General features: G+C 43.6%; 1 protein-coding gene across 2 annotated transcripts in view; it reads left to right on the top strand.

The window, feature by feature from the left end:
• The first annotated feature begins 487 nt into the window (after window positions 1–487).
• Window positions 488–7,911, top strand: part of LOC135519895 (E3 ubiquitin-protein ligase HECW2-like) — a 62,927-nt gene continuing 55,503 nt past the window's right edge. The window contains exon 1 of one of the 2 annotated variants that reach the window (XM_064945111.1): window positions 488–529. The gene's annotated coding sequence lies outside the window, so the exon portion shown is untranslated. Of the gene's footprint in view, window positions 530–566; window positions 1,117–7,911 lie in introns of those variants that run through there. The other variant, XM_064945110.1, reaches the window with a different exon arrangement.

Here is a 7,911-nt window from a genome sequence, read left to right as displayed (position 1 = left end):
CAGATTGCCCCTTTAATGAAGCCTAAATTAGCATTATTATTAAGTGTTATGGTTTACATGGAGACTTTAGCCTGTCACCTTTAAAAAAACAATTTGCCCTTCCACCATATATATTTAAAAATATTGCTTTTCTGGATGGGATTGCTGGCTATATACCATTAGCTACATGGCAGGCAGAGCCCACAATGGATGGGATATTAACGTAAACCACGTCAATGAATTATAAAATATCACACACACACACACACATTCTTGCAGGATGGGTATATCCCAGGGTTTCCCAAACTCGTTTTGGTTTTGCCTTAGTACTACACAGTTAATTCAAATACTCAACTAATCATCAAGCTTTGATAATTTGAATCAGCTGTGCAGTGTTAGGGCAATAACCAAAAGGTGCACCGTTTGGGGTCCCGAGGACCGAGTTTGGGAAACGCTGGTCTGTCCCTTTTAAGTCACCGCCCACGTTGTGCTCTCCCCCATAATATAATGAAACCATATCAACAGTGTGGAGGAACGGCTCACGCATCAGGTATATTATGCATAATTTCAAAAAATGTTAGAAAAAGGACTCTTAACCAAACTGCGATCGCCATCTTACTCGGTAGGTTTGGCTCAAAACCTGCATTGCTTGCGGGACAGGGCGTTCGGATTTGAGAATCTGCTGCCAGAGAAGATGATAGGGAGGACCTTATTCGTGAGGGTGTAGAAGGCGCATTGCGATGAAGAAGCAAATATGGGGGATACGTTGAAAATGAGACAAAACGAACCGTGTAGTTGTAATAATTAAGGAGAATGGTGTTGCTAGCGCGCACCTTTAGACACGGTGACATTTTGTTACAAAAAGGCCGACCTGCCACCGCAACCCGAAAATTTCACACCAAAGGTGCTGCCAACCGATGGAGTGATGCCGACGCTGTACGTGACTCAAACCCAGTACTTCTACACCCCTGCGGTGGACTTGTGCCCCCTAAAGCCGTACCCCGCCCGTCCATAAATCCGAGACTGCACAAAACGGAAACGAATAAATTCATCGTGATATCAACACCATAACTGCGGATAAAGGCTGTGCTCACGTTTATTTTTGTGGGTCCGTTATCTCGTACCTCTGCGCAAAAGGTAAGTCATGGGTTGGCTACCCGATGCACCCGTGGTCAGAATGTTATATTTTATTATCGTTCATTGTCACCATTCAACAAAATGAATTTAAATATGTTTATAGTTAAACCACTACATTGGTATAAGCGTCATGTGTGCATGTCTTGATCACTTTCAATGAAGTGAAAGTGATTGATTTAAAGCCTGCGTCTTATTAATGAGATGTGCATTAAGAAATGACGTAGGGAAATCCCAGAGTAACCCAATAGCAAGTATTGGTAGCATACTGTTCAGTACAGTCCCTATTCAGGATTGTGTGCAAGGCAATGAGCCTGTGGGCTCGACGCACCACAGAAACGTATTGACATGCAAATTAATCGATGTCGGTAGTACTTGCATTACCGTGTTCCAAGCAGCAGGATAGTATGCCTGCAGCACGATCGGGTATTTTTATATTCAAAATAAGAGTCCCCCTGCAAAGACATGCTGAACTTTGGGAATATCGATATATATATATATGTGTGTGTGTGTGTGTGTGTGTGTGTGTGTGTGTGTGTGTGTGTGTGTGTGTGTGTGTGTGTGTGTGTGTGTGTGTATGTGTATATATATATATATGTTTTTAATTGGGAGGGCTGGACTCTAGTGCAGTACAACTTATTCACAACACTGCAACCTCATTTGACAAAATAAATGGATAATTTGTTGAAGTTTAATACTGTATTTATACCTGCATTTCTTTTGAAAGTGTACACAAATACTGATATCTGCAATGGAGGCTGCTGAGGGGAGGGGCGGCTGAAAATATTGGCTCGAACAGTGCAAATAGAATGGCATGGAAACCATGTTTTATTTTCTGCAGTTCCCCTTATTTCGCTCTAGCCATTACCACGAACCCGTCCTCCCCAATTAAGGAGCCACCAACCTCCTGTGGTTGAAAGCTGTTGTGTAGGCAATATTAAAATAAACACACTTTCAATTAAATACAAATGTGTTATTTGGAATTACTCCATACAGAATTACTCTGAAACTTAAATGGTCTCTTGTGCTGGCAACCGGTTTCATACAGAGCACTGGTGACTCCTTACTACTCCCACGCCATTCACTGTAATGCAATACACGGTATATGGGATACTTATTGTCTTGTAAAGATAACTTTTCTACCTGTCTCAGCTAAAGTGGGGTGGGAAATACCCAGTAGGGTCACTACTAATCAAATATGTGTAGTTTTGGAGAGAGAATGTGTCGTACATATCCAGCAGCGCTGTGCTCTCTACCCCATCCATAGCCCTCAACGCAATACCCTGTAATATACAGTGGGGCAAAAACGTATTTAGTCAGCCACCAATTGTGCAAGTTCTCCCACTTAAAAAATATGAGAGGCCTGTAATTTTCATCATAGGTACACTTCAACTATGACAGACAAAATGAGAGAGAAAAAATCCAGAAAATCACATTGTAGGATTTTTAATGAATTTATTTGCAAATTATGGTGGAAAATAAGTATTTGGTCACCTACAAACAAGCAAGATTTCTGACTCTCACAGACCTGTAACTTCTTCTTTAAGAGGCTCCTCTGTCCTCCACTTGTTACCTGTATTAATGGAACCTGTTTGAACTTGTTATCAGTATAAAATACACCTGTCCACAACCTCAAACAGACACACTCCAAACTCCACTATGGCTAAGACCAAAGAGCTGTCAAAGGACACCAGAAGCAAAATTGTAGACCTGCACCAGGCTGGGAAGACTGAATCTGCAATAGGTAAGCAGCTTGGTTTGAAGAAATCAACTGTGGGAGCAATTATTAGGAAATAGAAGACATACAAGACCACTGATAATCTCCCTCGATCTGGGGCTCCACGCAAGATCTCACCCCGTGGGGTCAAAATGATCACAAGAACGGTGAGCAAAAATCCCAGAACCACACGGGGGGACCTAGTGAATGACCTGCAGAGAGCTGGGACCAAAGTAACAAAGCCTACCATCAGTAATGCACTACGCCTCCAGGGACTCAAATCCTACAGTGCCAGACGTGTCCCCCTGCTTAAGCCAGTACATGTCCAGGCCTGTTTGAAGTTTGCTAGAGAGCATTTGGATGATCCAGAAGAAGATTGGGAGAATGTCATATGGTCAGATGAAACCAAAATATAACTTTTTGTTAAAAACCCAACTCGTCGTGTTTGGAGGACAAAGAATGCTGAGTTGCATCCAAAGAACACCATACCTACTGTGAAGCATGGGGGTGGAAACATCATGCTTTGGGGCTGTTTTTCTGCAAAGGGACTAGGACGACTGATCCTTGTAAAGGAAAGAATGAATGGGGCCATGTATCGTGAGATTTTGAGTGAAAACCTCCTTCCATCAGCAAGGGCATTGAAGATGAAACGTGGCTGGGTCTTTCAGCATGACAATGATCCCAAACACACCGCCTGGGCAATGAAGGAGTGGCTTCATAAGAAGCATTTCAAGGTCCTGGAGTGGCCTAGCCAGTCTCCAGATCTCAAACCCATAGAAAATCTTTGGAGGGCGTTGAAAGTCTGTTGCCCAGCAACAGCCCCAAAACATCACTGCTCTAGAGGAGATCTGCATGGAGGAATGGGCCAAAATACCAGCAACAGTGTGTGAAAGCCTTGTGAAGACTTACAGAAAACGTTTGACCTCTGTCATTGCCACCAAAGGCATATCACAAAGTATTGAGATAAACTTTTGTTATTGACCAAATACTTATTTTCCGCCATCATTTGCAAATAAATTCATTAAAAATCCTACAATGTGATTTTCTAGATTTTTTTTTCTTCTCATTTTGCCTGTCATAGTTGAAGTGTACGTATGATGAAAATTACAGGCTTCTCATCTTTTTAAGTGGGAGAACTTGCACAATTGGTGGCTGACTAAATACTTTTTTTGCCCCACTGTACGGTACATTTGATACATATTGGCTTGTAGAGAGTGATCGAAGAGCAGAGCTTTGACTGTTATACGCATCCCAAGCTCTAGTGATGTGTAGGTGGTTAAGATGGCGCCGACGAAGGGTGCCTCGCCTCGAGCGCCGATAAAACATTGCCGGTTTCTACTTCTTTTTTTCGTGCGTTTTCTGAAATGTTAATCAGTTTTACTACATTACTACATACATCTGGGTAGAACTTTTGGAATACAAATTGCTGGGTAATCACTGTCCATTCAACCTCCCCGGAATCCTTGAGATGGCGGAACAATGGACTAGGCGCTGAGCTGCTTGGCAGTCTTACCGGAGAGTACGGAGCGACGACACTGATGGAGAGGTAGATGTGGCGGGGTCTTAATAAGATTAAGACGCCGGGTGACCCATCCTCAGTTACCAAGCATGCTACTCGCCTATGTTCAACCATTAATGAACAAACTTTGAGGTGAGGATCTCCTTCCAGAGGGACATCAGATCCTGCAACATACTGTTTTTCTAAGACTTGGCTTTCCTCTGACATCCAAATGGATTATATACAACCAGCGGGTTTTACTGTTTTTTAAGCAGATCATAAGCGGGCTGTCTCTGGCAAGAGCAGAGGTGGTGGGCTCTGCTTTATGACCAACAACCCATTTTGTGACAGAGGAAACGTACAGGAGCTTGCGAGCTTCTGCTCCCCCGACTTGGAATAGTTGGTCATCAAATGGCGCCCTTTTTACCTTCCGAGAGAGTTCTCAGGGATTATCGCAATGGCCGAGTACATCCCGCCCCAAGCCGAAACAAAAAAGGCTCTCAAAGATCTTAATTGGACCCTGAACAAACTGGAGACCGCATTTCTGGAGGCAGCATTCATTGTTGTGGGAGAATTTAACAAGTAATTACTACCAACACATTGACTGTCCAACTTTCATTCTGCTCTTGACCATTTCTCCTTTCGGCACATCCGACCATAACTCCATCGTGCTTCTCCCCACCTACAAACACAAACTTGAGGGATGTTCCTGTGGTGATGTCCACACAGCATTGAATTCTGAATGGTCGGACCATTCTCCAAGACTGTTTTGATCACGTGGACTGGAATATGTTCTGGGTTGCCTCTGGAGGTGAATAATATCAATGCATATGTCGACAGTCACCGGATTCAAAAAATGCATAGATGACTTGATACCGACGTCTTTCTAAACGTTCTCGACTCAAAAAATAGTGGATTGATAGCAGCCTTGTAGGAAAACCTGAAAGAGCGAGCTGCTGCTTATAAACAGGGCAAGGTAACCAGGGACAATTGTTTGGTTAAACCATGCAAATACAACCTACGCAGATCGATCAAGATGGCGAAATACAAGTATAGGGGAAAAAGTGGGGAAGAAATTCAGCGGATCGGACACAAGGCGTAAGTGGCAGGGGCTCCAAACAATCTCGGATTACAAATAAAAAGCCAGCCACATCGAATTCACCAACGCCACCATACCAGAGAAGCTAAACACATTTTTGTTCCAAAGGAGAGCCCCTTTGACAACGTGGGCTACACATGGTCTCCACTGAGGACATATGTAAGTAATTCAAACATGTTAACCCTCGCAAGGCTGCCGGCCAAGACTGCATCCATAGCCGTGCCCTCAGAGCACGTGCAGACCAGCTGGCTGTTGTGTTCTCAAACATTTTCAATCTCTCCCAAACTCGGGCCGCTAATACCCACCCACTTCAAGATGTCCACTATCATCCCTGTTCTCAAAAAGGGAAAGTAACTGAACTGAATGACTACCGACCAGTAGCACTGACTGATTTCCATCAGCATATAGTGCTTTGGGAGGCTAGTCAAAGACCATATCACCATCTCCCTCCCCGACACCCTTGACCCTCTCCAATTCGCCTACCGCCCTGATAGGTCCACAGAAAGGAATGCATATGTGAGGATGCTGTTCATCGACTACAGCTCGGCTTTCAGTACTATAGTGCCCTATAAGCTCATTACAAAGCTCATGGCCCTGGGTCTGAACTCCTCCCTATGCAACTGGGTCCTGGACATCCTGATTCCCCCCCCAGGTGGTAAAGGTAAGCAACATTACCTCCTCCTCCTGTATTCTCTGTATACGCACAACTGTGGCCTCCCACAGTTCCAACTCCAAGTTCGCTGATGACACAACAGTAGTAGGCCTGATTACCAACAACGATGAGACAACCTACAGGGACGATGTAGGCAGAATGGTGCCAGGTAAAGAACCTCTCCCTTAATGTTAGTAAAACAAAGGAGCTGATTGTGGGCTTCAGGAGAAACCAGGCTGGACACGCCCCCATCCTCATCAACAGGGCCGCCGTGGAGACTGTCAATAACTTCAAATTCCTCCTCTTAAACATCTTGGAGAACCTGAAATGGTTCAACCACACGGACACCGTGGTGAAGGCATGACAGCGACTCTTCAACCTCAGGAAAGTGAAGAATTTCAGCCTCTCCCTGAGGGTACTCAGTGTTCAGGAGCACCATCGAGAGCATACTGTCAGTCTGCTTCACAGCCTGGTATGGAAACTCTGCCGCGGACCGGAAGGCGCTTCAGAAAAAAAAAAAAAAAAAGGTCATGCGGGTGCCAGACAGAAAATGTGCCAGGTGCAGTGGTGAAAGAAGTACCTAATTTTGATACTTGAGTAAAAGTAAAGATACCTTTTTTAATAGAAAATGACACAAGTGAAAGTCACCCAGTTAAATACTACTTGAGTAAAACTCAAAAGTATTTGGTTTTAAATATAGTTAACTATCAAAGTATAAAATCCAATTTCCTTATGGGATATCCCATCATTTACATAATTTACAAACTAAGCATTTGTGTTTTGAGTCCGCCAGCTCAGAGGCAGTAGAGATGACCAGGGATGTTCTCTTGATGAGTGTGAATTAGACAGTTTTCCTGTCCTGCTAAGCATTCAAAATGTAAGTAGTACTTTTGGTTGTCAGGGAAAATGTATGGAGTAAAAAGCACATTGTCTTAAAAAATGTAGTGAAGTAAAAGTTCACAAAACAACTTCAGTAGTACTTTGAAGTATTTTTATTTAAGTACTTTACACCACTGGCCAGGATGGAAAAGTTTGCAAGGCCTGTTCTGACTAGATACTTGATCTGGGGAAGTGCTTGGGTTCTTGTCGAAGGTGTGACGGAGCCAGACAAACTTCTCTCTAACAGTGAAAATGGCCTACTTATGCAAATTAATGAGGTGGCACACACCTCAATTTCAACTGTTAGAAAATAAAACCTGTTAAAGTAATTTGAAATTGACAAGTTGGAACCTTCTATAGATAATTCAGGCAGCGTAAATTAACTGTCCTGTTAGGGCTGGGCGCTATGACGATATATCGCGTGACAATAGAAACATGTCTATTGTTTCATATTATGCTCTGTCGTTTATTTCGTTGTCGCAAATCACTCTATGGCAATATTTTTCACCAATTGGACGACGCTTGGCATGCCGTATGGAAGGAAATTTGCAACACAAACAAACATGGACGAGAGTGAATGTGACACAAAGCAGACACAGCACTCGTCCCTAAGATGGGCTACTTTGGTTGCATGGACGTGGTTCGGATATGAAAAGTCTGACATGGACCAGAAAACCGTCCTCGGTCCCGACAACGGGCTCAAACACCATTAACTTATTTTACCACCTACCCAAGAATCATGTGAAACGTACGGAGAGAGTCTACAGTCGAGTGCTCAAAACAAACCCCTGACTCAGACATTGCAAGAGGCTATTGCCCCCGGCACACCGTATGGCAAAGAATCACGAAGACTGAAGGAGATAACAGCTGCTATTACAACTTTCGTCTGCAAAGACATGGCCCCAATTTACACAGGAGAGAAACAGGTGTTTCGTGAGTTGGTGCTAACACTC

Source organism: Oncorhynchus masou, chromosome 29 (genome assembly GCF_036934945.1).
Source record: "Oncorhynchus masou masou isolate Uvic2021 chromosome 29, UVic_Omas_1.1, whole genome shotgun sequence".
In the NCBI taxonomy this organism is placed as follows: domain Eukaryota; kingdom Metazoa; phylum Chordata; class Actinopteri; order Salmoniformes; family Salmonidae; genus Oncorhynchus; species Oncorhynchus masou.
The sequence above is the reverse complement of the archived record's forward strand: the minus strand, read 5'-3'. Positions and strand labels throughout refer to the sequence as shown.